Source organism: Zootoca vivipara, chromosome 2 (genome assembly GCF_963506605.1).
Source record: "Zootoca vivipara chromosome 2, rZooViv1.1, whole genome shotgun sequence".
NCBI classification, from domain to species: domain Eukaryota; kingdom Metazoa; phylum Chordata; class Lepidosauria; order Squamata; family Lacertidae; genus Zootoca; species Zootoca vivipara.
In genome coordinates this window covers 79,737,760-79,765,631 of record NC_083277.1, presented here as the reverse complement: position 1 = coordinate 79,765,631, position 27,872 = coordinate 79,737,760, and the positions used below count along the sequence as shown (strand labels likewise).

The following is a 27,872-nucleotide window of genomic DNA, read 5'->3' as shown; positions in this document are numbered from 1 at the left end:
GTAAAGTCGTATCATTGTTGTACCACACATGGTTACCAATTGCCTTCCCTTCTACTTTACTGGTGTAATCCTCTATATTCCCTGTGCAAGGAAAAAGGTGATTGGGGTCTTGCAAAGGAGACATGAGGGATATTTTAAGAAACTGAGCAGAGGTGTTCATTGTCTTCCTTTATTCTTCTAACACACTTCTGCTCCCAACCTGATCTACAATGCGAAAATGCTTATATTGTGGATTGGATGATGCATCAAGCCTCTTCTCCTTCACCATCCTTCTTTGAAAATTGATGCTGCATATCAAGACTTATTATGTCTGGGATCATGGAACTGAACTACAGCTCCCATCTTCCCAAGCAATAAATGCCAATGTCATGTTCTGGTAGGGATGGTGGGGCTTGTAGTTTCCTCATTGAGTAAGATGTTTGTCTTCATCAGTATTGAAAACAGCATGGATAAGGAAGAAGTGTTGTCCTTTCTTTGCCAAATCCACCACTGGAGCCACCATTACTTGTTCCCCCATTTTGAACTTCCTTCTTTGGGACCACTGCAGGGTGGTATGTGGGAATAGGTCTCTAGTGAGCATTCTTTCGAATACATGGCAGGTTTCACTTGAGGTGAGTAGCCTTCTTTATGTAAGTTTGAGGAATCTCTGGGCCATGAATCATTCTTGTGATCCTTCAGGCCCCTCTATCAGGCCCTAAGGATGCTTTCACAGGCCACGCCCCGCACTGTCCCTTCCTCAAGTGCTTTTGCCTGGCTGGAATGTGCCCTTGGACTGTGATAATGCCTTTTGCTTGGCGGGATGAAGGATGGAAGATTTGTGGCTGCATGGGTATGCCTTTTACATGGATGGAATATGCAAAGACTTTAACCCATTGACCTGCTCACTTTTGCTTCTGCCCTGCCAACAATGGTCATGAGGTCCTCAGACGGTTCCTCATGAAGGAATGTGCCCCTTGGGCAGCAAAAAGTTTAAGTGATGGTGTTCCGTTGGTTCATTGTATCAACCAGTGTGTTGGCATGGGAGAGGAGTCCAGCTACTGAGGCAGCTAACCCTAAGTAAGGGTCTACCTGGCCTGTCACATCTTGTTCTATATAGTTAAAGTGGTGCTGCCCTAAAATATTTACTTGTATACTGGAGGTATCATCCTTTCAGGTCCCAAGTTCCTTATCATCTCATTTCTATTTCAAGGTATTGATTCTGTCTCAACGTACTTTCAGGTGAGAATCATACAGACTTTTATGAGTATTAGGTGCATGCTCTCCTGCAGCAGAATCACTCAGTCCTCTTGCCTTCTCTGTATTCTCATTGGGAAAACAAAACATGCACTCAAGGAGGTGTTTGGCCAATCCTGTCTTATTTTCTGCTTGACTTTTCTGGGTGGCATGCCACCCAAGCAGTGCGGAACCTGGGGCAGCCTGTCCTATTTCACTGCCTGAGGCAAAACAGGCAGGTGCCACTGCCACCCGAAGCCTTGCTTACTGAGGTCATGTGGCGGCTTCCAGTAAGATATTGCTGGGTGGAGCCAGGGTCCCACAGTGTCCCGTGCAATTCCGCAGCCTGAGGCAGCTGCTTCACTGTACCTCATGGGCAGGCTAGTCCTGGCAGAACCACCTAGTATACAGTCGTGGAGGAACCCTCTCTGGCACCAGGGGCGGTGCAGCCCATACGGAGTGTGCATATGTGGCATCCCACGCGTGCACACATTGTACGGAATGCTGCACATGCGCAGTCCATACAGGCTGCTGCTCACGCACGGCGGCTATACAGGCTGCTGTGCGAGCAGCATCCCATACGGAGTGTGCATGTGCGGCAATGGGGAGATGCAAGTACCTGCCACTCACAATTTGCTACAAATAAGCTGCCACGGCCCAAAATGGTTCCACTGGGCACATTAACCTTCCAGAAGGTTCCAGAAGGCCCTGTTCATACTAGGGAATGAATGCTCCTGAAACTCAAGGCCCAGCAGCCTCACTGATTCTTTTGCCACCACTTCCACTTGCAAGCTGTGCACTGCCTCAACAATACCTCGGTCTGCCACTGCTTTTTCAAGCAACCACACAGACATTGCCTTCTGCTGCAGCCAAGAAGAATGTAGGACGGGGAGCCTGAATAATTCTAGTTGGGACACATTAAGCCCAAATGCCCTGCAGCCTCACACCATGTTCTTCCCCAAAGGTGCAGGGCACACAGGGCAAAGGAGGGACTGCAGAGACTCACAATAGCAGGCGGGAGGTAATTAAACAGGTGATATTTGCTTATGCATTATTTTAGAATGAAAACAATTTCACAGCCTGTAAATGTAGTGCCAATTAGTTTGTTAGATGGATTAATGTCTTAATGTGTTCTGGGGGTTGGGCAGCCAAGAATGATGGATTAATTAGAAAATTGTTTGGGGTTTTTGTTTTGTTTTCCTCTTGACCATGCCTGTTATGTTTTTAATAGAACATTTAAAACTCGTAGTGGCAAGATTAACATGATAGATTATAATGGCCTTAGAAAAGCCAGCACATTTTATCAGGTCACTAACTATGGATGGAAGACATTTTTAAAAGAAGAAGCAGAATGTTGTAAGATCCATTAGGTTTTGTAGGGTCAAAACGTGTTTAAATAGGCATTAAGCCAATTGGCCTGAGGTGTTAATAATGTATTCATGAAATAAAATGTGCCAAAATTCAGAGCACACTGCTTTTGATTAAATGTATTTTCTTCATTTACAAGCACGGTCCTTAATACAGTCTTATCCATTTTGAAAAACTGATTTCCCCAATGGAGCATAGGTCTCCCAGAGGCTCTTTGCCAATGTACATCTAGCAGTTACTTGTTGCTACCGGTACTACTGCCTTCTCCATTCAGGACTGGCGAATGATGCTTATTACCCTATCAATGCTGCCTTGATGCTGAAGCAGCAGCAGAAGCTTCCTCAATACAAATACTGTAGTGCTTCAGCTTGATTTTATATTAACCAAAGCTTCAAATGAATGTTTGTTTGGTTTTTGTTTAAAAAAGTAACAACATAAAATTAGACTTGTGTTAGGAGAAGCTACCTTGTGTTTCTGGGTAGACATAGTTTTGCTGTTTTATAGCAGCCACATTAAAATCTCAGATGTCTGATATTGGCAGCTCTCATTTCTGCCCTAGGGGAGATTTAAAAATGGCTTCCACTGAAAACCTGGGAATTCTCTATCCAGGCAACTTCATACTTTTTCAATCTCTGTGGATCAAGCAGCCATAAAGTTTTTGGTAAACCTGTACTAAAGTACTAAACTGAACTTTGCTCAGGAGTGTTAGTCAGCATTTTCCAGAAGCTGTAAAGAATCTTGCACCTACTACCAGGGGAGCATGTCCTGTTACTCACTAAAATAATCCAGTTTACGACCAGGTTGTGAGAGCCCAGCCTGGATAGAGTGTCAGTCCTTTGCAATTGAGAAATCCCAAGCAAAACAGCAGCTGGACTATGTCTCCCCTTTTGGTGGAACTTTCTGCTGTAGTTTGTAGGATAACAGCAGGAAGTATCAGTAGGTTTCAGTAACAAGAATAAGCACAATTTGGAGGATGTGTCGTTCTGCAACTCAATAGAGAATGCTTTGATGTATAGATGTATACACTCACTGGCCCCATTCCCTGACCTCTAGGCCAGGCATCCCCAAACTCGGCCCTCCAGATGTTTTGGGACTACAATTCCCATCATCCCTGACCACTGGTCCTGTTAGCTAGGGATGATGGACGCTGTAGTCCCAAAACATCTGGAGGGCTGAGTTTGGGGATACCTGCTCTAAGCATTCATAGAAGGTGGGAAAAAGACTTATGGAAGACGTGTGGAAGGACCACTTCCATACAGAGGTTCGTTTAACATACAAAGGTTTGTGGGGGAATGGCCAGGGAGTTTGTTCCCACTTCTTCCTTCACACTTTCAGTGTGTAGCATAGGACATGTGCAAAGTCCCTTCTCTGCAAAATCCGTCTACGGTTTGCCTTGTTCCTAGCAGCAACCATGTGGGTTAAGAAAAACAAGTTGTAGGTACTTTACTGTGGATCAAAGGAATATTTTATTTTATTTTTGAAACAGAAGCCTGCTGTCACAGGATAATACTTCTCAGAAAACAAGGGCAAATGCATTATGGCTGCTTTCCTCGTGTGTTTTATGGATGTGGAGGGACTGGCTTTGAATGGCTCTGCAGGGGCAGCCATAACTTGGCTAACAGTGCTTAAATGAAAGGCAGGGAATCAGGGAAGTCAACGTTTGGGCTAACATCACATCTCTAGCTCCATCTGTTTGTGACAGCAGCACAGCATGGGTCCCAGGCAATATGTCAGGCTGTGCTTTGAATTTCCTACCTTGTGTCAGTTTGTGTCATACCTTTTACTGGGGGAAAAAAAGACCCCAGCCCAAACACCTCTGGTTCTCACAGTTAAGAATATACATGCTAGATTCTTCATGAGACCCCCACCCCCACCCCCAGAAAGAGGAAAGTTCTGCTTGAATACCTGTCTAGCAAGTATACCGTATGCATTTCTCATTGTGGGGGAAATTATATATACACCAGAGGAGTCTGGTGCAGATGTCATGCAACCCATAGGAAATGATGTTCCTGAGCTTGAAGGAGTGAGCTGGCCTTAAGGATAAAACTACTTCTCCAATTCTCCAGGAAAGTAAGATTGATTGAAATAGAGGACAAGCTGGCAGGGACAGCTAGAGACAAGCTTAGGTTTTGTCTTTTCAGAGCTCTCTGAGAAAGCCTGGGGAAAACGAATTAATTACAAGTTGAGCTGTGGGGGTCTCACCCATCACTAATGTAGGAATTCTTTAAAAACCTTCATCATTCAAAATGAAGTTTGGTTTTATAAAGGCTTCAATGCCCATTGCATGGTTGTGGGGCTTGCAGCCACACCATAGGAATTTTAAATTTGATCATAGTGGGGTTTTGGGGGGGGGGCAGTGGGTGTTCCTTCAGGACCTGAGAGAGCCAGTGACAGCCACACATACCACAAAAGGTTGGCTCTGTTGGTGAGTTTGCACTGTGACAGCTTCAGCACTGTCTCCCCCTCTCCTTCATTGTAAGTCACAGTGATACTGGTGATGGGAGAGCAGAAAAGCATTAGTGTCCTACTGGCCATTGCTTCAGCATACAGGAAGGGGAGAATGATCTTTGTCTTCCCAGTGGCTGATAGAAATTGCCCAAACCCAGGATGATAGGAGGATGGAGATAGGGGGAGATATTAGCTTTTTAATATGAATATTGTTTTTAATGCCGTAGCCCATCCTGGGATCTTATGGTGAAGGGCAGGTAATAATCAAAATAATGAAGATGATGATACTTTCCATAGAGATTGTGGCTGGGGATGGAAAGTTTAACCCCCTCCCCTATGAAAACGCTGTGGTCCAATGGAAATGGCTCACCCTTGTGTCTGGGATTCATTTTTAAAATAATTTTGCATGGCTGCAGTTAATGAATGTGGAATTAATCTCATAGTTACCTGAAAGTAGAATGGTGCATTGCGAAACCTGTTTATTTATTTTAAATTTTGTGCCTTCTGGATCACTCCTAGTATGATATTTGTGGAACTGTTGTGGAACTGCCCTAGATGTGGGATGGATACAGGACAGCCAGCACATATCTCCTGTATTTAGAAGCTTGCAATGGCTACCCATGTGTTACTGGCCCGTGTTCAGGGTTCTTGTTTTAAACTACAAAGACCCTCAACTACTGAGGTCCAGAAAGCAAAAAAGGACTCCCTGGTTCCATATAGGCATGCCCAAGCACTTACATCTTTAGGGGAGTCTGGATTCAAGTAACCTGGTGAACTAGCAGAAACAAGCACAAAGACTTCCACTAACACAGTGGGGCTTTCCTCCACTCTCCCCTCCCTCAAATCTGCTCAGGAGGGTCAGCAGAACCCTCAGAACAGTGTGATGGGGAAGAAAGGGGAGGTCATTCAATCTGGCAAGCCATCTGACACCATCTGGCAAGCCAAAGGAATGGTCCTATCAGCACAAGGTTAAATTCCACTCTCTGTTACTGATCCCCCATGGCTCAGACACATGGCTTATATCCATCAGGAGCTGTGTATTCACTGTGTATACTGTGGGTCCTGTTCTGTGTGAGTCTCTCCCAGCTAAGACCAGATAGGCCCCTTCTGTGCTGAACCTCTGGTGCTTGATGGAAACTTTTTCTTTTATTTCAGCATTTTAAGTATTTTTGACTGATTTTATCTACCGTCTCTCTTTTGCATCTTTACTGTACACAGCTTAGAGCAGGCATCCCCAAACTTTGGCCCTCCAGATGTTTTGGACTACAATTCCCATCATTCCTGTCCACTGGGTCCTGTTAGCTAGGGATCATGGGAGTTGTAGGCCAAAACATCTGGAGGGCCGCAGTTTGGGGATGCCTGGCTTAGAGGCTATGGGATTTAGTGGTATATGAATCCTATATAATAAAGTCCCTGTGTCTCTGCATCCAGATTCCGTGTGTCCCGTTTTCCGCACTACTGAGCATGTGCCCCAAGGACACAGGGATTGGACGCAGAGACTGGACGCACACAGAGCCGGGGGGGGCGGTTCCCTTTCCCTCAACGGCTTCCCCTCCAAACTGCCGTTCCGCGCCTCGCCTCCCGATTAATGGCGCAAGGGGAAGAGGCGAAGGGACCGTGAGGGATTGAGACGCGAGTGCGCGTTCCCCGCCGACGCCGGGGCGTTCGTGTCCCCGCCGCCGCCGTTCCCCACCCCCACCCCATCGTCGCATCCCAACCCCTCCCCCCACCCGGCGTGTGGCGGGCTCAGGTCTGGGTGGGTTGGGAAAGGCGAGGAGAAGGAGGCTGCTTTCCCCCTTTTTTTCTCTCCTACGCTCCCCCCGATGACCAGCAGCAAGCGGGCGTCACGCACACGCACGCTCTCTCCCCCCCCCACCCCTTTGCCTACCATTTCCCTTGCGGTGCAGGGTCAGAGGCAGACAGAAGCGGGGACAGCGCGTGGGGGGGGAGAGCAGCCGGGGGGGAGGAGATGTTTGACAGGGAGCAGGGAAGGAGGGGCAGGTGGCAGCCGCCTGCCGCCCGCCCCTCTTTCCCTGCTCCATGAAGCATCTCCTCTGCTACCCCGTGCCTCCGCTGCGTTCAGCAAGAAGCCGGTGGCAGTGGAGGGATGCTGCTCATTCTTCCCCGCTAACCCTTCGCAAAAGCAGGCTCGAGCCCAGGGGGAGGGCAGGAAGGAAAGAGGGCCCTGGCCGCCCCTACCTACCCCCTCCCCTGCCTAGGCATGGACCGCAGCAGCGGAGGAGGAGGAGGTGGAGCAGCGACAGAGGAGCAGCGCCAGTGGCAGCCCAGGAGAGTCCCGGCACGTGTGGGTGGAGAAAAGAAGGGAGGGAGAGAGAGGGGGGAATGGGCGGGGGGAATTGCATGTTCTAGCACCCGTTAATGTTGTGTATTGAGTCAAAGGATTTTATATCTGTATTATTATTGTCTGTATTTGCATTAGGATAAAGTAACTGCCTTTTGGGTCCAGAGGGTACAGCTACTATTGGTTCATTTAAGCTGCTGTATTTGGATCCTCTGTCTTATTGGTTCCCTCCAAAAGGCAGCACTGTGATTGCCTGATATTGTTCCCTCCAAAATGTATCCCTTCCTAGCCAGTCCCCTGTCCCTATAAATGTAGCCTTCCTGCCCTCACAGTCAGTCTTGTTCACTTTAATAAAGAGCTGTTACTAGAGAACTGTCTCCAGCATGTTTTGTCAAGAGAGCTGAAATCACAAACCCCACGTCACAACAACTGGCGACGAAGGTGGGATCCGGAATGCTGAGGAGCGGTTAAACACAACCCTGCCTCAGAGTCCGGATTGCAGCTGAGAACAAGACTCACTGGCCAGCTGAGAAGACGACCCTGCCCGCTAGGACAATGGAGAGTCCAAGGGTATTGGAGCCCTTCCAGCCATCAGAGCCCCACACCTGGGAAGACTACGTCGAACGCTTCGAGTTCTTTGCAGTGGCTCAAGGGATCACCGATGCCAGCAAAAGAAGGGCCACATTCCTGAGCTACTGTGGGCCCGAGACCTTCAAGCTGGCCAAGGCATTACTTGCTCCAGCGAAGCTGAGTGAGACATCTCTCAAAGATATTCTTGCCTGCCTAACAAGCCACTTGGCGCCTACTGAGACCAAGATGGCCCGGCGGATGGAGTTCCATAAGAGGCAGCAGCATGCTGGGGAGTCTGTATCCGCATTTCTGGCTGAACTCCGGAAGCTCGCTCAGCACTGCGGCTTCCAAAATCTGGAAGAGACTCTCCTGGATCGGTTTATTGGTGGTCTGAGCAGCAAGAAAGCCAGAAGACGCATCGTGGCTAAAGAAGAGGTTACCCTTGCTTCAGCCTTGAAGGAGGCCACCGCCACGGAGAATTATGAAAGAGAGGAGCTTGATGCCAGTCGCAAGGCCACTAAGCCACAGATAGAAGTTGCGCATGCCATGGACGAGCTAGAGGCTACTCCGAGCCAGAGCCCAGTCCGTGGGGTTGAGTTGGTGCGTCAGGCCTGCACAGTGCACAAAGATCGCCGAGGCAGTTGCCCAGGTTGTGGCGGAAACCATGAGCGGAAGAGTTGTCGTTTCAGGGATGCTATGTGCCGGACGTGCGGAAAGACGGGTCACATCGCCAGGGTCTGTAGATCGGCGGCGTCGGGAGCGACAGGAGCACCTAGACTGGAGCATCGCAGACCGCCCACAGCACCTCATTTTCTAAAGGACTGCCACTACGTAACGGAGATCAACGGGAGGGCCGTGCAGTTTCCAGCGCAAGGCAAGGCACACGTCAAGGTGAAGATTGAGGGTCAGCAGTGCGACATGGAGGTGGACTCCGGATCTGCATTCACCATCGTGTCGGACCAGACTGCGAAGACATTCTTCCCCAGGGGTAAGTTGCCCCCTCTGGAGCCCTTCCCGGCAACCTTGCAGTCGTACTCAGCAGGCCGCATCCATGTTATGGGAATGTGTGCCGTGAGAGTACAGTTCCGGGACAAACAGGCTGTACTCAAACTGGTGATTGCGAAGGGCAGTCGCCCCAGTCTCCTGGGCACTGACTGGTTCCCCGCCCTGGGACTGAGTATCTCAGGGCTTAATTCAATCCAAACCTGCCCTGAGATGAGCGAGGCATTATGCAAGGAATTTGCTGGTCTCTTTAATGGAAAACTGGGTTGTTATAAAGGGCCCCCAGTTGACTTTGAGTTGGACCCCGGGGTGGCCCCAATCCGACTCAAACCAAGGCGAGTGCCATTTGCACTGCAACCCAAGATCGAGGCAGAGCTGGATAAATTGGTCAAGCAGGGAGTTCTCTCACCCGTGGACTCTGCTAAGTGGGAGACTCCAATCGTCACGCCCCTTAAAGCAAATGGGGAAGTCAGGATATGTGCAGATTACAAATGTACTATCAATAAGGCACTCAGGGGAAACTCATACCCCATTCCAGTCGTATCACATCTGTTGGCTAAACTGGCTGGGGGCAAGGTGTTCGCCAAAATTGACCTGGCACAAGCTTACCAACAGCTGCCAGTAACCCCACAATCAGCGGAAGCACAGACTATTGTCACAGACTATTGTCACACATAAAGGGGCGTTCAGAGTTAACAGATTACAGTTCGGAGTTTGTGTGGCCCCAGGGATTTTTCAAGGGCTCATGGAACGCCTGTTAAGGGGTCTGCCGGGGGTCTTGCCATTTTTTGATGACGTTTTGATTGCTGGAAAAGACCCACAGGAACTGGTTGCGCGTGTCCGTGCAGTGTTGCTCAAGTTCAAGGAGGTGGGGTTGCAACTGAAAAAAGAGAAATGCAGTTTTGGGGTGCCAACTGTGGATTTCTTGGGGTTTAAAATTGATGCATCAGGCATCCACCCCACAGATGCTAAGATTAAGGCCATCATCGAGGCACCACGACCACAGAACAAGACAGAGTTGCAGTCATTCCTGGGACTTCTTAACTTTTATCATTCATTCTTACCCCAGAAAGCTTCGGTAGCTGAACCATTACATAGACTTTTGCAGAAAAAGACTGTGTGGCGATGGGGGCGGGAGCAGCAGAAGGCTTTTGACTCCTTGCGAGAAATGCTGAGTAGCAGGAGCGTCCTTGCTCATTATGATGAGTCGAAGCCGCTGGTCCTGGCATGTGATGCCTCTCAATACGGCCTGGGGGCTGTGCTGAGTCATAGGGAACCGGATGGGTCGGAAAAGCCCATCTCTTTCTATTCCCGTACGTTGTCACCCACGGAGCGCAACTATGCTCAAATTGATAAAGAGGCACTAGCAATTGTGTCAGGAATCAAAAAGTTCTATGATTATTTGTACGGTCGCCATTTCTCCATTGAAACGGACCACAAACCACTGTTAGGGTTGTTCAACCCAAACAAACAAACGCCACAAATTCTCTCCCCCAGAATGTTGCGTTGGTCAATATTCCTGAATGGGTTCCAGTACACCTTGACCCATGTGCCAGGGAAACAGTTGTGCCACGCTGATGCGCTGAGTCGATTGCCCCTTCCTGGTGGGAGCAATGAGGATCCTGCTCCGGCGGAGCACATTATGATGCTAGAAACACTTCCGGGGGCTCCTGTAACAGCTACTGATATAGCTGAGAAAACGAGGAAAGATGCTGTTCTCTCCCGTGTGCTCACTTGGGTGGGGAGGGGGTGGCCAGGTGGTCCGCATGAAGAAAAATTCAGGCCTTATGCGACAAGGCAGCACGAATTGTCCATGCATAAGGGTTGTCTCCTATGGGGAGATAGGGTGATCATCCCAGCACCACTGAGAAACAGGGTTCTTGAGACGCTTCACATGGGACACCCAGGAATGGTCAGGATGAAGTCGCTAGCCCGATGTTATGTGTGGTGGCCTGGAATGGACCAGAACATAGAACAATGGGTACGAACATGCAAGGCATGCCAAGAGGTGCGGCCAGAAGTGGCCAGAGCACCAGTCCACTGGTGGGAGCAGTCCAGGACTCCCTGGAGCCGGCTGCACATAGATTTTGCTGGGCCATTCCAAGGGAAGGTCTTTTTGGTTATCGTTGATGCATATTCCAAATGGTTAGAAGTGGCGATGGTCCCTAGCATGGCATCAGCTGCCGTAATCAAGGTGTTGAGGCAGCTGTTTGCAACCCACGGGTTACCTGAGACCATTGTATCAGATAATGGGGCAGCTTTTGTATCCCAAGAATTCAGGGCATTCTTGTCTGATAACTTCATCAGAGGGGTCACATCCGCGCCCTTTCACCCATCCTCCAATGGGCAGGCTGAGCGCATGGTACGAACAGCCAAAGAATCCATTGCGCGCTTAATGGAGGGTAACTGGTCGGCTCGCATTGCACGAATGTTATTTTTGCAGCATGCGACGCCGTGTACTGCGACGGGCAAGTCGCCAGCTGAGCTGCTCTTAGGTAGAAGACTGGTAACGGTGCTGGATTATGTCCACCCAGATAAAATGCCAAACCGTAATTCAAGAGCAACCCCCCAGGATGAGACTGACACAACAAGGTATCTCGCCCCTGAAGATCTGGTCTGGGTGAGGAACTATTCACGAGGTCCGCGGTGGGTGGCCGGTGTGATCACCCGGGCTAGTGGACCTGTGTCCTATTATGTGACCTTGGAAAATGGGCAAGTTTGGAAGAGACATATAGATCAGCTGAGGCGCCGGGCGCTCAGCAGGGAGGAGTCAGATAATTCATCCCTGGCTAATGACGCACAGCTGCAAGACCAGAGTGAAGATGGCCCAGAGGTGCAGTCACCAGGGGCTTCAGCAAATGAACCAGGGTCTGCTAGTCCTCAGGATGACGAGGTACAGGTAGGGGACCCTGAGATGTCTGGGACTCCATCTGTTCCTGACGAAACCCCTATAGCAGCCCCTCCACCACAGGTAACACCCAATCCAGAACCTGCAACACCTGTTGTCAGGAGATCAGGTAGAAGTTGTAGGACCCCACAGTACCTGAGGGATTACGTCTGCTGTGCTCACTAGGGGGGGGAGGGGTGTTGTGTATTGAGTCAAAGGATTTTATATCTGTATTATTATTGTCTGTATTTGCATTAGGATAAAGTAACTGCCTTTTGGGTCCAGAGGGTACAGCTACTATTGGTTCATTTAAGCTGCTGTATTTGGATCCTCTGTCTTATTGGTTCCCTCCAAAAGGCAGCACTGTGATTGCCTGATATTGTTCCCTCCAAAATGTATCCCTTCCTAGCCAGTCCCCTGTCCCTATAAATGTAGCCTTCCTGCCCTCACAGTCAGTCTTGTTCACTTTAATAAAGAGCTGTTACTAGAGAACTGTCTCCAGCATGTTTTGTCAAGAGAGCTGAAATCACAAACCCCACGTCACAACAGTTAATTTAACGGGCTTCAAGATACTAGTTGTAGAAATAAAAATGTAAAGTAAAGAATCCAACCATTATATGCAGCTATATACAGGAGTAGCTGGTGGAGCAGGGTAGCAATGTAGAACAGACCTCCTGGCAGCTTCCTTGATGTCATTTACTGGAATAAAGTGCTTGTGAGGAAGAGGGGGGGGGGTAGGACAGGCACACAAGCAGCAGTGTGCTGGTGCCCAGTGCTGTTTTTCTAGAAAAAGAGACACTGGAACTCACCATGAACGCCTCCCTTGTTCTCTTAGAAGAACAATGGAGCCCACCAGAGAGGGGCCAGAACTGAGTTCCAGTGAGTTCTGGCTAAGGAAAAGTCCTGCCTGTACCCACCAACACACACACACACACACACACACACACACACACAGCACCACCTGGTGAGCCATAGTGACAAATCTTCTAGGAAGTTGGCTTTGTATTGTCACTTCACAAGTTGTGTCTGGTTGTCTGTGGACTGAAAGGTCTGCTTTATTTAACTTTTTCTCCCACACATAAGGACAGTATTAAACTTGATTTGAGATCATACAGAGGTCATCCTATTTAAAAAAAAAGAACCAAGATTTACCACTGTCTCTGAAGGAAATTGCAAAATACTGTTGCTAAATTTTAAAAGCAACAATTAGGCGAATGCTTTTATTAGCATTTTAAACAAGCCGCAATTGACCAGTGTAGTTTTAGACACAGGTTTATCTGCTAAATAATGAACACGGGATGAATAGTGAAACATAGGTCATAGGGCTGCTGCCGACAAAGTTAAGCCACTCAGATGAAGCTTTTAATCTGTTCTTACTCTGGCCATTCATGTAATCAAAATCTTTTAAAGATGAAAGAGTTCTAGATCTAGTTTGGTCCAGGTAATGCTGCATGCATCACAAGCTGCCACATGCTCAGATGCACAATAGTTGTCTAATTGCTAGATGTCTAATTGCTTTGGCCTGTGATGAGCCGGAATGAAATTTATTCAGCTCATCAGCCTATGTGGCTGGGTAACCTCATCGCCTTATGTCCAGGTACAACTTTGATCACTCTGTGCACACATCATAAGAACATGAGAAGATTCCTGCCGGATCAGGCCAAAGGCCCATCTGGTCCAGAATCCTCTTCTCACAGTGGTCAACCAGGTGCTACATCAGCTCATGCAAAACACAGTCCTAATTGGCCCCCACTCTCATTGCAAAGACAATTCAATAAACTCAAAAATACACACCTCTTAACTAGTTAGTGCATGTGGGGCACAGCAATCCAAACAGGGTAGGGAATGATGGTAGAGGAACTGCCAGAATCAAAGCCCTGACAGGACCATATCAGGAGGGCAGAACGTTTCCTTTTCCTTTTCCTTTCTTTTTCCTTTTGCTTTCATTAGTTGACATACTGCCTTCCCTCACAAAAATCTGGACTTTTAATTCAGTGGATCCAAAGCTTCATCCGATCTACCGCTGGAACACATCCTCTTTGTCACCTCCAGTGCTGCGAGTACTGGCAGTGGAAGGATATTGATACATGACTGCTTTGTGGTGGTCTCTGTATGTGGAGGTCTCCTGCTCTACTTGAGGAACTCTGACTCCACCAGGAGTGTCTAATGATCCTGAATGATGGCAGATCCAGGACAGACAATGTACTTCCTCACATAGCCCCTAGTTAAACTATGGACATCTCTACCACTAGACGTGATGGACACCAACTTTCGTGGCTTTCACAGGAGCTTAGACAAATTCATTTTGGATAGCCGTCTCAGCATGCTTCTGAATACCAGCTGCTGGATAATTGCTTATCCGATTCCTGTAGGCAAATGGTTGCCCGCTATGGGCAACAGGATTCTGAACTAGATCTCTGCTCTGATTCAACAGGTGCCTTCTTAAGATTTTATGTAACATAGTCACTGTGGACAAATTGCCAAACATAGTAGCATTAATAAAGCTGGAATGAGAATGAGCGTGCTAATGTGAAATTAATATGCTCCCTGACAAACTGATTACCAAAACACAGTAGTAAAGAATGAAGCATCTAAACAGCGTATAACTTGGAGAAATGAAGTTATGCAGCTAAAATGTCATTAATTAACCCAGAGAAGAGAAAACATAGCTCAAAGCTTAAAATGTAGAGCAGCAGTTAGTATGAGGGCACTTGGCTATGTAATCTAAGGAGACTAGTATCCAACAGACAGAGACGAAAGTAATTATTGGCCCTTTCAGTTAGCAAAATATCCTGTTTTCTATTCCAAATTCAATTTCATAGTGGGGTGGGGTGGGGGAAGGGAACAAATATATTTCTACTGGAAGAATCAGTTCAGGTTTATATATTATACAACAATATGATTAATCATGGTTTACAGAATCCATCCTGGTTTCTGATTCGATCCTAGAATGGCCCACTTTTCCTTAGAACGTCCCTATTTTCATTGGAGAAATTAATATTGGAGTTGGGTATGGAGTTACTGTATGTATTACCTGAGTCAAGGAGATAATTAACTATACAACCTTTAGAAGACATCTGCAGGCAGTCCTGTATATAGAAGTTTTTTTTAAAATGTATAATGTTTTATTATGTTGGAAGCCGCACAGATTGACTGGGGCAACCCAGTCAGATGGGTGGGATATGAATAAAATTATTTAATAATAATAATAATAATAATAATAATAATAATAATAATAATAATATTGAATAGGACATCTCTATTTTCACTGGAGAATGTTGGAGGGTATGTGACTGCAGCCAGTGTAAAATGAGCTAATTATAAATCTACATGCAATTTTAACAGCTGGGCAGGTCTGCAAATGGTCGGGCACACTTTAGGCAGGTGGCCTCCTGGTATTGTTTGAATTAATATAGCAGCAGTGGAATTCTCCCCAAGGTTGCAAATTTGATGAGTGTCGTCAGTAAAGGTGACCCTCTGGCTATAAATATAAGTATCACTTTTGTTTAACCAGAATTTAAATTATTGGTATGGCCTATATATGCCGCAAAACTACACAAATATTCTTAATATATTTGCAATTATCGGGGTACAAGATGGAGGTAAGGAAGCAGAAATACAGAAATAAGTTTACAAAAAGAGCACGTGACATGTAAAAAAGGGGAAAGCACAAAACCTTGTAACTTTCTCTTTAAAACTAGGAAATGTCATTTCTACAGGATTTTTCAGCGAGCCTTCAGAATTGAGGAGCTACGTTTGTGCGATAGACAAACATTTATATGACAGTTTCTAAATGCTAAAGAAAGGTTATCATTCTCTGAAGGGCCTATCTATGGGGATATGGTTTCCATGCCAATGAGTGCAGTAATTATGTTCTTGAGCATCTGCATGTCTCTTTCATTGTGTCTATAGCAGTGGTGATGTACTACAAAAGCACCATTGCCTACCTTTCCCAGGTACTCAATCCATACTGATGAGTTAAGATTGACTTTCAGACTCAGATGCCCAGGCAATCTAGCTCATAAGGGAAAGCCCAAATGAATAGTTCTATGTGTTACATGTTTCTTTGCCATTTAGCGCAACTGATCACTTGTAACATGTACAGACATGAGGCTGGAATTTGGCATGCCGACAAGCATGTTCTTGCTGCCAAAACCATGTGTTAAGCTTACCCTCTTCTATCCTACAGTTGTAGAAACAAAGGATGTGTTGCTTTCATACCTCATTGTTATTATCTTTCACAGTGGGTGTGTAGGGCACCCAAACATCACACGTCTCCATAACTGCACATGGCAAGGGATAGTAGCAGGAACTTACACAGGATTGGTAGCCTTGTGTGAAGACCCTGTTCCTTGAGCTTTCTTGATTCACCCTCCTTTGGGGGAAGGCCATAGCTTAGCGTCAGGGTGCATGCTTTGCAAACTAAAGGTCCAAGGTGCAAACTCTGGCACCTCCAGGTAGGGCTGGGAAATACTGCTGTCTGAAACCATGGGGACGTGGGTGGCACTGTGGGTTAAACCACAGAGCCTAGGGCTTGCCGATCAGAAGGTTGGCGGTTCGAATCCCTGTGACGGAGTGAGCTTGCTGTGTGCTGAAGTGTTCCCATCTATGATAGGATAAATGTCATGCCCAACAGTATGCCTGCTGCATGTTAAATAAGGCCTGTGGGTATAGGGCGGCATATAAATTCAATCAATACTAATAATAAAGTGCAAGTAGAGAAATAGGTACCGCTACAGTGGGAAGGTAAACGGAATTTCCGTGTGCTGCTCTGGTTTGCCAGAAGCAACTTTGTCATGCTGGCCACATGACCTGGAAGCTGTACGCCAGCTCCCTCGGTCAATAACGCGAGATGAGTGCCGCAACCCCAGAGTCGGTCATGACTGGACCTAATGGTCAGGGGTCCCTTTACCTTTATAAACCATGGGGAGCCATTTCCAGAGGTTCTCCACCACTGGTGTAAACAATATGGAGCTAGCTGTATAATAGTGTATAAGGCAGCTACTGACATTCCTTCCTAAGTTCCTTCATGTAGCAATTTTCAAGCAACAAGACAAAGCTGTCAAGGAAAAGGATAGTAGTGTAATAGTTCCATAACATGCTAATTCTCTTGCTTATACAGTACATTATTGAATGCTCATCTGTGCCAACCCCTCTGTTTTATACACATTTACTTTGACGGAAGTCTCATTGATTTTAGTGGAATTCCAAGTAAGTTTGCTTAGGAGGCAGCCTCAGATGAACTGTGCCTTATTGGCTACAAACCCAAGCATAGATTCAAACATGTTGCTATTACATGTGCATGTGAGTGAAAGAGTGAAGCTTCTGATTTAATAACTACATTTTGTGTCATGTGAATGGCATAGCAGCATTAGGGTATTTGAGTGTCTCTAAACTCTATCACTGGCTGCTGTTAAATATTTATATGCCTACTGTTAAGAACAAATCATTTTCTCAATCTATTTCACTAATACAAATTATTTATAAGTACGTCATTAATTATTTAGATTTTCCTGGTATTATATTTGCATTAATAATTCAAATTCATATAATTATCTATTAAATCATATAAATATGATTTAGCTTCAATTGTTGTCTGGAGCACAAACAGCAAGTCTGTCATAGACCATAAACACATAAAACATGATTTCCGTCACTAATAAGCATCTATTGGCTGATAAAAGTCATGGCAGTATCATGCTGAGCTAACTTGCCACTTAATATCTCTGCCATATAATTACTGTACCTATGGAACTTCGGTCTCTCTCATGGCTGGGATGTCTTTTGTCCACTGGCTATTGTTATATAGTACAGTATAGGTAAGCCAGCAGTCATAATGAAAGTTTCTTTACACTGTTCACCAATTACTTTTATGTGTCCTGATGGGGATTAGCACCCCCATTCCCCCCCTTGTGTGTGTGTGTGTGTGTGTGTGTGTGTGTGTAGGGTATGGTAGGCAAAAATTGATTCACACTCCAGGAAACATCAGCCATCTCCTCATTAAAAACTTCAAAGCAAACCACAGCTGAACAAAATGTATAACACCAGAGTTTAAACCCATAAGTTATAATACATCCTGAGGGGACCTTTGCTTTTGTAGAGCACATATCTGCACATTTTAAGTTACAGTACTTGCTATCCCTAATATATTCAACTCTGCACTTACACATGATGAAATTGCAATGGGTTTATTATGGTTTAATCTGACTGACCTGTGGCCTGATCCCCATGCCCCAAAGGCACCGCAGTGGCAGCAAAACACAACATTTCTTATAAAGGTACAAGCATTTGCTGGGGTGAGGGGGTCACAATTTTCTTTTCCACCTACAGTATATAGTTGCTCCAGTGCACAGGATATGTGCCAGAGTGTGCAGCTGTGGCATACAAGAAAGAGTGTGTCCTACAGGTCTACTGTGAACACCTGCCATTCCAGAGCTTGGGTGTTAGCATAACACTGAAAAATTGTGGCACCAAGGGAAATTGGTTTGTTCAGGGTATTTTTCAATAGATGTGTCCCATTTATCTAGCATAGGATTGCAAGTGGCAACGTAGAGGCAAGCCACCTATGACTAATTATTATTTGTGTTCAGTGTTATTATTAGCATTAGCATTTATTTGCTATCAACGCACATGGCTGTGTACAGAATGAAATTTATAAGGTTCTTAACCTGAAGGGAGTTAGAAAGATCACACTATAACCCCCGGCAAACTTTCATAGTGCTAAATGGGAACTATATCCAACACCCTTAGAATTCTTAATAATTAGGGAATTCAGTCTTTGTGAATCCTGACATGAAATTACCGGTTCAGTGCCTGGCACATGTGCAAGGCAGTTCTCGGCAATTTAAACACAAGGAAACACACATTTATGCATTGATTTTGAAAGACCACACACATATTCTGAGAGAAAAGGCACATCCAAGTACATATTCTGATTATCAGTATATGTGTATGTCTGAGATAGTTGGGCAGTTTTAACAGCAGAAATGAAACAAAATTCAGTTATGGGAAACAGGCCAAAAGTGACACTCACTGAAAATAGAAAGGTTCATACTTCCTGAGGTAAAATAACCAAGTTTCTCCTGCCTCCCAACCACCATGAGTCCTACCTAATGAGTTGCTGAGTTTTGTTTGCATGACAAAAAAAGCAGGGCCAGTTTAAGGAACTGTTTACCTGGGACTGAAGATAGCTACTTCCCTCTTTGTTTTAGTTTGGCAACAGAAGGATTTTGCAAGCTGGACTAATTAAAATACAAAGGGCTTTGGCTTTAAACAGCTGTTTTCTTTCAACTGCTTCACTTCAGCAACCCAGCTTATGTAAATATTCACTCCAGCACTATTATTAAGACTTTTTCTTTCTCTCTCTCTCTCTTTTTTGGTTGTTGTTTTGTTTTGTTTATACAACTGCCTGAATGCCCTTAGATATATTCTGCTTCACTCTCAATAAAAGTCCCTAGTTGAAAATTCAGCATGGTAGACTTTCTAAATAGATGAGCCCAAACAGCAGAATTTCAAAATTAGCAGTTGGCCTTCTATTAGACAAGGATCTACTGCATGCTATGTATGACCTTAATTTGTCAAAAAGCCATGACTTCTGCTTCTAGAAAAGTAAGAAGGGAAACAATTGAATGACACAATTTTTCTGAGAACTATTTCACCCATGTGCATGCGTGCGTGCGTGCGTGCGTGCGTACACACACACACACACACACACACACACACATTCTTCCTTGGGATTGTAATTGTGCTGCCTTTAATTAGGGCTTTTATTACAGCCCTTTATTCTGTTAACCTATTTCCATCCATGCTAGATTAGTATACAAGTGAGAGTAATTTTAATGGCTTACCAAGCAAGAGGCCCCGTGGGATGCTTTGGGACACTGTGAACTACTGTGATGAGGAGCAGAGCTGATGCCAACATGTTTAACTTTTTAATTTGAAGATTATGTTAGAATTGAAACACATTCTCCAAGGTGAATAACAAGCACTTTTGCTGCAGTACTTAACCTTAGCTGTGAGTTAACATTAATTACCTGGCACACTTGTGTCTTTCTGTTGTACGTATATTAGAAAACAATTCCTCTCAAACAATGGTACATGGACCTCTGGTGACATGCCATGGTCCTTATTGCTGCTTCTATCAGCCTGATGATGAGGGTGCATTTAGAGTGAGAAATCCCAGAAGCATCCTGGCAATCGCTAATTGTGCACGTCCTCGCCTTCATGCAGAGCTCTCTTATTATGGCAGCTGACAATGTATATGAGTCTCTTCCTTTGCCTGCTGCTTTTTGCTGAAAGTAAATGACAGTGAGAGCCATGATATCATTCACTGAACCCACCAAGATGAATGCAGCTAGTTATAGTCATAGCTGCCAAGTTTTCCCTTTTCTCGCAAGGAAGCCTATTCAGCATAATGGAAAATCCCTGAAAAAGGGGATAACTTGGCAGCTATGGTTATAGTGGTTTGCAAGGTAACCTGCAAAGTGCTTAACACCCCTCCCTATTTCTGCAGTATGGCGCAGGCAGTCTCTTCTGGAGGGATATGATGTATGAAGTGTTATGTGTTTGACTTGCTAGTTGTGCAGGTCTGGAACACAGATACGGTGTTTTCAAAGCTCGTCTGTTTCAGATATGCATGTACAAAATGAACCCTACTCTTGTGCTGAAGCAGACAGTGGGGTAATACACTGCATGTTTGAGGAGTTCGAAAAGGGACCTTGCACATTTACTATTATACAGTATGTGTGTAGAACTCTGCCAATCAAATGGGGAAACTGGACCAGGCAGTGTGCAAGAGCTCTATTGAAGTATGCTAGAACATGTGTAGGGCTCTTTCTCATACTTGTCCAGCAGAAGATATGGCAGTAGAAGGGGATGGGACAAGCTTGTGCCACCTTGTCACATGCTTTTAATGCTCTAGATGCTCCATATGCTTCTTTCCATCACGTCACAGCTGAATATTTGAACCACTTCCACTGAAAAGAATTGGGTCTGCAATTAAATTAAATTAAATTGGGTCTGTAATTAAATTAAAATAGCATTTCAGCTGAGTCCGGGATGTTTCTCTCTGTGGTGATCATTTCACACATATAAATTATGGTTTGATATTTTAGTCACCGTTCCAAAAGTACATGTGTGATCACACCTGTTGTCACCCCTGCATGTTCTAGTCTGACAAGTCTTTTGCCTTTGTGGGTTCTGCCACAGGTGATGGTGTGCTGTGATTGGAGTCACCCATATTCCCTTCAGTGCAAGTGCACCCGCCAGTACCTCTGTGGCGGCACCAATGAATGGTCTCAGTAAATATCCCTTCAAAAATCCCCATACACAAGATACTATTTCTCCTCCTCCTTTGCTTCTGCCTCCACTGACTCATCTTCTTCTACACTAAACATGCATACACACACACACACATTCTGCAAACAAACACACACCACAATCTATTCTGTTTCTTTATAGCAAGGAGAGTGGATCCTTTGATCACCAGGGAAGGCCTATGCCGGTACAGTACACCTGCAGCACAAACTGGCACATTGCTGACTTCTGGGATACAGAATTAGATGTAAGTGTGCTGCTATCCTTTGCCACTCACATTCTGCCCACAATTCTATTTCAGTCATTTCAGCCATTCTACCAGTATATATATATACAGTGGAACCTCGGTTTATGAACACCTCGGTTTACGATTTTTGGTTTACGAACGCTGTGGACCCATCTGGAACGGATTAATCCACTTTCCATTACTTTCAATGGAAAAGTTCACTTCAGTTTATGAACGCTTCAGTTTAAGTACTCCGCGGACCGTCTGGAACAGATTAATCCACTTTCCATTACTTTCAATGGGAAAGTTCGCTTCAGTTTATGAACACTTCAGTTTATGAACATACCTCCGGAACCAATTGTGTTCATAAACCGAGGTACCACTGTATCATGAAAGCAGAATATCCAGTATTATGTCAACATAGAAGGTCTTCCGCTGAATCCTATACCCACTTGGCAGTTCTTCAATATAGGATTGCACCCTATGACATCTTAATGAAGCACACAATGCCATCAGGCTTTGTTTTACTCTGAAGAGATGTCTAGACTTATTAAGACTTTTGTAAACCAGCACATTCTCTTGAAGGAAAATCATTAAATTAAATGTAAATTAAATTTAAATATAGACAAAAAGTTGGCACATATCCAGTTCTACACCACAAGTCAATTGACAATGTGGATAGAAAGAAAGCCTTTAACATTAGTTTGAAGGTTTCTAAACTTTGACATATATACACGAACAATTCTGTGTTTCGAGTTAAAAATAATTTGGTATTACATTTTTATTTATTTTACTTCCTGCCAGGGAAGAGATCTGAGGTTACTGAGCTGCCAATTGAGAGTGGAATTTTCATTTAAGCTGTTTTGCCATTTAAATTGTCCTTGTATTCAGTGAACCTGTACTGAGAGGAGACTCTCTGAAATCAGTGCTAGTCAAAGTTAGCCATAGCTATGTCAAATTAATTTGTTTCAGTGGGTCTGTTGTAACAGTGAAGTACAAATTTGTCACTTGACTGATGTATTTATTTGAATTTGTTGAATTACAGCACTCTTTTATGCATGTTTGGATGGAAGTAAGAGTGTTTAATGGAGCTTGCTCCCTGGTGTGTTTAGAATGGCTGCCTCAGACCTCTTTCAAAAGTCCTTAAAAACTCCCCAAGGTATGTGATAAATTTGACTATGTCTCGTTAGTTGCTTACCAGACAAATACAAAAAGATATACATAGTTCTATCCTGCTTCTGCTGGATAAACCAGCTCTCAAATGTTTAGCATTAAAAAAGTAACCTAATTTTTGTGTGTAAATAAATAGGTTACTTACTAGTGAAACATCTAAAAGATAAGGTAAAGGGACCCCTGACCATTAGGTCCAGTCATGACCGACTCTGGGGTTGCGCGCTCATCTCGCATTATTGGCCGAGGGAGCCGGCGTATAGCTTTCGGGTCATGTGGCCAGCATGACAAAGCCGCTTCTGGCAGACCAGAGCAGCACATGGAAACGCCGTTTACCTTCCCGCTGTAGCGGTTCCTATTTATCTACTTGCATTTGACGTGCTTTCGAACTGCTAGGTTGGCAGGAGCTGGGACCGAGCAACGGGAGCTCACCCCATCACAGGGATTCGAACCGCCGACCTTCTGATCAGCAAGCCCTAGGCTCAGTGGTTTAACCACAGCGCCACCTGGGTCCCTAGATCCAGATAAAAGATAGTTTATTTTAATTAACCAAAGTAGGGCTTCCACTTTTTCCTGAAAGCAAAGCAAGATCAGGAAGAAATTCAACCAGTAATGTATTAATTGTCACGTCTGCCATGGAGTTGTTAAAAGCTTGAATTTCTACCTGCTGTGGAATTGTTAAAAGTATGCCAGAGAAAGATGTCAACTATAGACTAAAGAGGAACTAGTATAAAAGAGTGTCTATTGCTAAGTCCTGGTTCGTAACAAATCGTCTTCCTGAGCAGCGTTCTAGTGGGGTTCATATAGTTCAAGGCTTATAAAGCACAAAGAAATGCATTAATTCAAATGTCATCTTCGCTAGGTATCAGAGGAGGAAATTGTAGCTTCCTGTACTTTTCAATGTGAAGTTTGTGTTGCTGTTAGAGTTATGGATCATCATGACTGTGTCTTTAAGTGCAAAATTAATATTTCATCTCAGTACTATCCCTGTACAAAATGGTTTGATTTTAATGAGTGCACTTTACAAGATGAAAACTGCTTCCACCTGAAATGCTTTAATTTAACAGAGCTTATTTGTCTCCATCCATATTAAAATGTGATTAGAATTGCACGTGAAATTATTGTATTCGGAGATCCACACTGACAGCAGTTCTAAACTTGAAATGCTGAGTGTAGCTAGCTGAATCAGACTCAAAACTGTGAATTAGTACAGCAATGCTTGATTGCATTAATATCAATATTTATACCGCTATAAAGTATGTTTATGACACTGTAATTGATAAGGCTATTAATATTAGCTAAACTTAGGACCTGCAATTATACTGCTATAAACTAAAATTTATTGTTACACTAATGGTCTCTAGCACTCAGCTTGAGAGACCTGAAGCTGTATTATGCAAATCCATAAAGCTATGGACTGTATTTCCTTTTCTCATTTCTATCAAAGACTATATTTACATTGCAAAATTAGAATTTGCTTTCATTTGGAGTAATGCTTGCACTTTTGAGAAAGTTCTTTTAATTAATTTTCGTGTTTGTTCATCTGGAAACCACATGGAAAAAGCTACGCCACCATGCTTGTATACTATACTAGTAAATTAAGCATGCATATTGCAGGCAGAGAACAATGTTCCTGGCTGCTGTGTGGAGTGGCCCCATATTAAATTATGAAATGAGCCCCTGTACCCCAGCATATTGTATCCTCCCTTAAAGAGGGCATGTGTTGCGGTGCAACCTGGCAACCAAACCCTGTGTTGTGGGTGGGTACGATTTGATAGCCACAACACCCTATTGGTAGGTACCTTGATGCTGGGTTAATCAGGGCAATGGGATGCTAGCCAAACCGATCAAGGGATCTATATATGCCCATGCACATGACCCAGAGCTTCCTCTTTTGGTCAGTGCATCAGAACACCTGCCCAACTCTCCTTATTTTTAGGGCGTGCGCGCTTGACCTTCCTATGCTGTTGTGTGTTGTCTGTCGTTGGGACAGGAGCACAGCAGGAATTTTCCCCTCTTGGCTGATTGGCTGGTGCCACTTGGGTTTTGCCTGCCCCATAGCAAATCGTCACAACTTATAAGGTTGCGGATAGGCTCTGGTTCAGGTGATAGGGATGGGGGAACGCTCTCGCCATCCCTATGTGAAGGGTATTCCATTAAAGGAATCCAGGGACTCAATGGTTTGGTCCACCCTGAGAGGGGTTGTTCCTGTGCCTGAGTCCAGGGGGACATCTGGGTGGTGGACATAGCATGTCCCCGGCTTTCCGCCATTCCAGGTGTTCACACTAGGCTGACCTATGCTGGTGCCCTGGATCAGCACCACCTGCAACGGTGCAGGGAGCTAATCGTTCCAGAGCCTGTGCAACCACTCACCTGAGTAATCAATAAAGTTGTGGCCTAAATTCTGCCAAAAACCAAACCAAAATTTGAGTCTTGTCTGAATTTATTTAAGGGGGAGGTTTAATGGTCTAAACATGCAACAGCAGAAATCCTCACTCTTGACTTTCTGCCTATGCAGTTGTTTAGGTTTTATTTTAATTATTCAGTCATTTTGCTTTGTAGTGGTTTTGTTCACTTTTTAATATTTTTATACTGCTGTACACTGCCCTGATATTTCATGAGGTTGTATATAAATACTTTTATACATAAAAACATTCTGATTAAGGCTTGTTGTGTGCTGAAGTGTTCCCATCTATGATAGGATAAATGTCATGCCCAACAGTATGCCTGCTGCATGTTAAATAAGGCCTGTGGGTATAGGGCGGCATATAAATTCAATCAATACTAATAATAAAATACAATATTCAACATTTTCTAGTTTGCCAATTTGCCTTGGAATAAGTGCCACATTTCAAGTTTTTTTCTGTGTTAATCATTTTTAATAGACTTTTAGCTATCCATTTATAGGAATAGATAGGTCTCCCTCTAACATTTCTACTAGTAATCAAAGTGTCTTGGGCTAAGCATGTGCAAAGTTTCAACTTCTAACTAGAATACAAGGAGTGGAACAATTTTACAGTACATCAGAGCTCCAGATTTGAGGAAGAAATGTGCAAATTTATACTTCATGGGAAAGCATTACAATTTTAATACGTGAGTAAGAACAGACACATGTATACCAAACACTTGCTAAACCCACAAATATCACAATTATAGGCTTGTAAAAATAAAATTATATGCTTGTTATAGCGGGATTTAGACTCTCTGAGATCTGTAGTATTTTGGTTCCATAAATTGCAATGTTCACCAATTCAATAAATGTAATAACGAAGTTCCCAATCAGACACAAAACACTGAAATGTTTTATATCTTTTGTACACACTTTTCAGGATACCAAATCATTATCCTAGTTATTTGCATATACTTTGCATAAAATTTCCAAAATAATATCTGAGCATTTTGACAAATCTTGAGAAAACATAATTTATAAAAATGTGTAAGATACATATTTTAAAAATCCTCCTTGTTCTGTATTCCTAGTCCAAAGTTAGGGATTTCTATGAAAAAGTCATTTCCTGATTCAAAATACATCTGGTTTCAGTTATTCAGTGAAATGTTGAGCACAGACGTTGTCACACATGAATTTTTTCCTTGTGTTTACACTGCATAATGAGCTTTGTAGTTACAGTTACAGGCAGGGTATTACACTGCCCTTTATGTATGGAAGTCATGGTGCACCCTATTTGGAAAGTCATGACATTCCAAGAATCATGGGTTAATGGAGAGGCGTGCTCAGATTGGGTTCTGATGCAGCACTGACTTGCAGCTCTACAACTGATAGCTAGCTATGCACAGGAGTTTTCAACTCTTCCTTTGCAGCATTAGTGTAAATAAGAACTTTCCAGTATATAATGTTTAAATTTGGTCTTTCAAAAGCTTGAAAGTTCTTAGTTGCACTAATGCTGCAAAGAAGGAGTTGAAAGCTCCTGTGCATAGCTATCATCTCTCCATTAAACCATGATTCAGAAACACAGTGTGCATGGATTTTCTACATCAGCACCAACCACTGTTCTAGACGGAGGTACTTTTTGAAATGGAAAAGAGAACAAAGTAGAATTAATTGTTGCAAATCCATGCTTGGATTTTACTTATTTTTTGCATTGTTTTATTTCACGTATCACATAATATGAAGCCGATTTTCTTTCTCAGATGAAGAGTTTAGTTATTGCTGGAAAACATCCAAAATGCATTTTGATCCTTCTGAAATTCTCCGTGACTATTTATGCATTTTGTTTATCTTCATGTATATCACCCACCCCTCCCTCTGGTCTCTGGGGAAGTGTTTTTAAGGTTTAAATAATGTGCAACCTGTTCTCTCAGTGATATTGCCACCATCTGAAAATAGAAATGTCACAAACAGAAGAGATACAGTGTTGCAGGACCCTTTCAAATGGCACCCAGAAACAAACAAGCATGTATATATCTGAAGCCCAGCTGCTCTGCCTCTCATTGACTGTTGAATGCCAACAACTAAATCCTAAAACACAAAGTGGCTCAGAAGTTACTACAATATTTTGACTCATGCGTACTTCATATTCACATGTAATCCACATGTCAGCACTTCATTCTTGAATAAGATGAGAGAAATGTAGCATTTACTGTATAGCAAATATTGTAATTTAGCATTTTTACTCATTCACTCTCATTCCTAGAAAGGAAGCCAACAAGCAGGACCCCTGAGCATAGCTGCCAAGTTATCCCTTTTTTAAAGGGATTTTCCCTTATGCTGAATAGGCTTCCTCGCGAGAAAAGGGAAAACTTGGCAGCTATGCCAAGTGCAACCACATTCTCCCCTCCTGTATCCAAGTTTTACTCACAGTAGACCCAATTAAATTGATGAACATGACTAAGTTAGGGCCATTAATTTTAATAGCTCTACTCCGAGTGAAACTTATTTGAGTACCATGGGGTGTTATCTGGGAGCAACTCTATTTTGTTATTTTAATGGAAGGAAACGTGGTTACATCTAAAGCATTTGTACTAAAGGGACGTGGGTGGCGTTGTGGTCTAAACCACTGAACCTAGGGCTTGCCAATTGGAACGTCGGCGGTTCGAATCCCCGCAACAGGGTGAGCTCCCATTGCTCGGTCCCAGCTCCAGTCCTGCCCACCTAGCAGTTCTAAAGCACCCCAAAAGTGCAAGTAGATAAACAGGTACTGCTCCGGCAGGAGGGTAAACGGCATTTCCGTGCGCTGCTCTGGTTTTACCAGAAGTGGCTTAATCATGCTGGCCCCATGACCTGGAAAAACTGTCTGTGGACAAATGCCAGCTCCCTCGGCCAGTAAAGCGAGATGAGCACCGCAACCCCAGAGTTGTTCACGACTGGACTTAACTGTCAGGGGTCCTTTACCTTTACTGATTAGTAGATGAGT

General features: G+C 44.3%; 1 pseudogene; it reads left to right on the top strand.

Annotated features, from left to right (window-relative positions):
* Nucleotides 1–7,424: 7,424 nt before the first annotated feature.
* LOC132591737 (uncharacterized protein K02A2.6-like) lies at nucleotides 7,425–12,334 on the top strand (annotated as a pseudogene).
* Nucleotides 12,335–27,872: the final 15,538 nt, after the last annotated feature.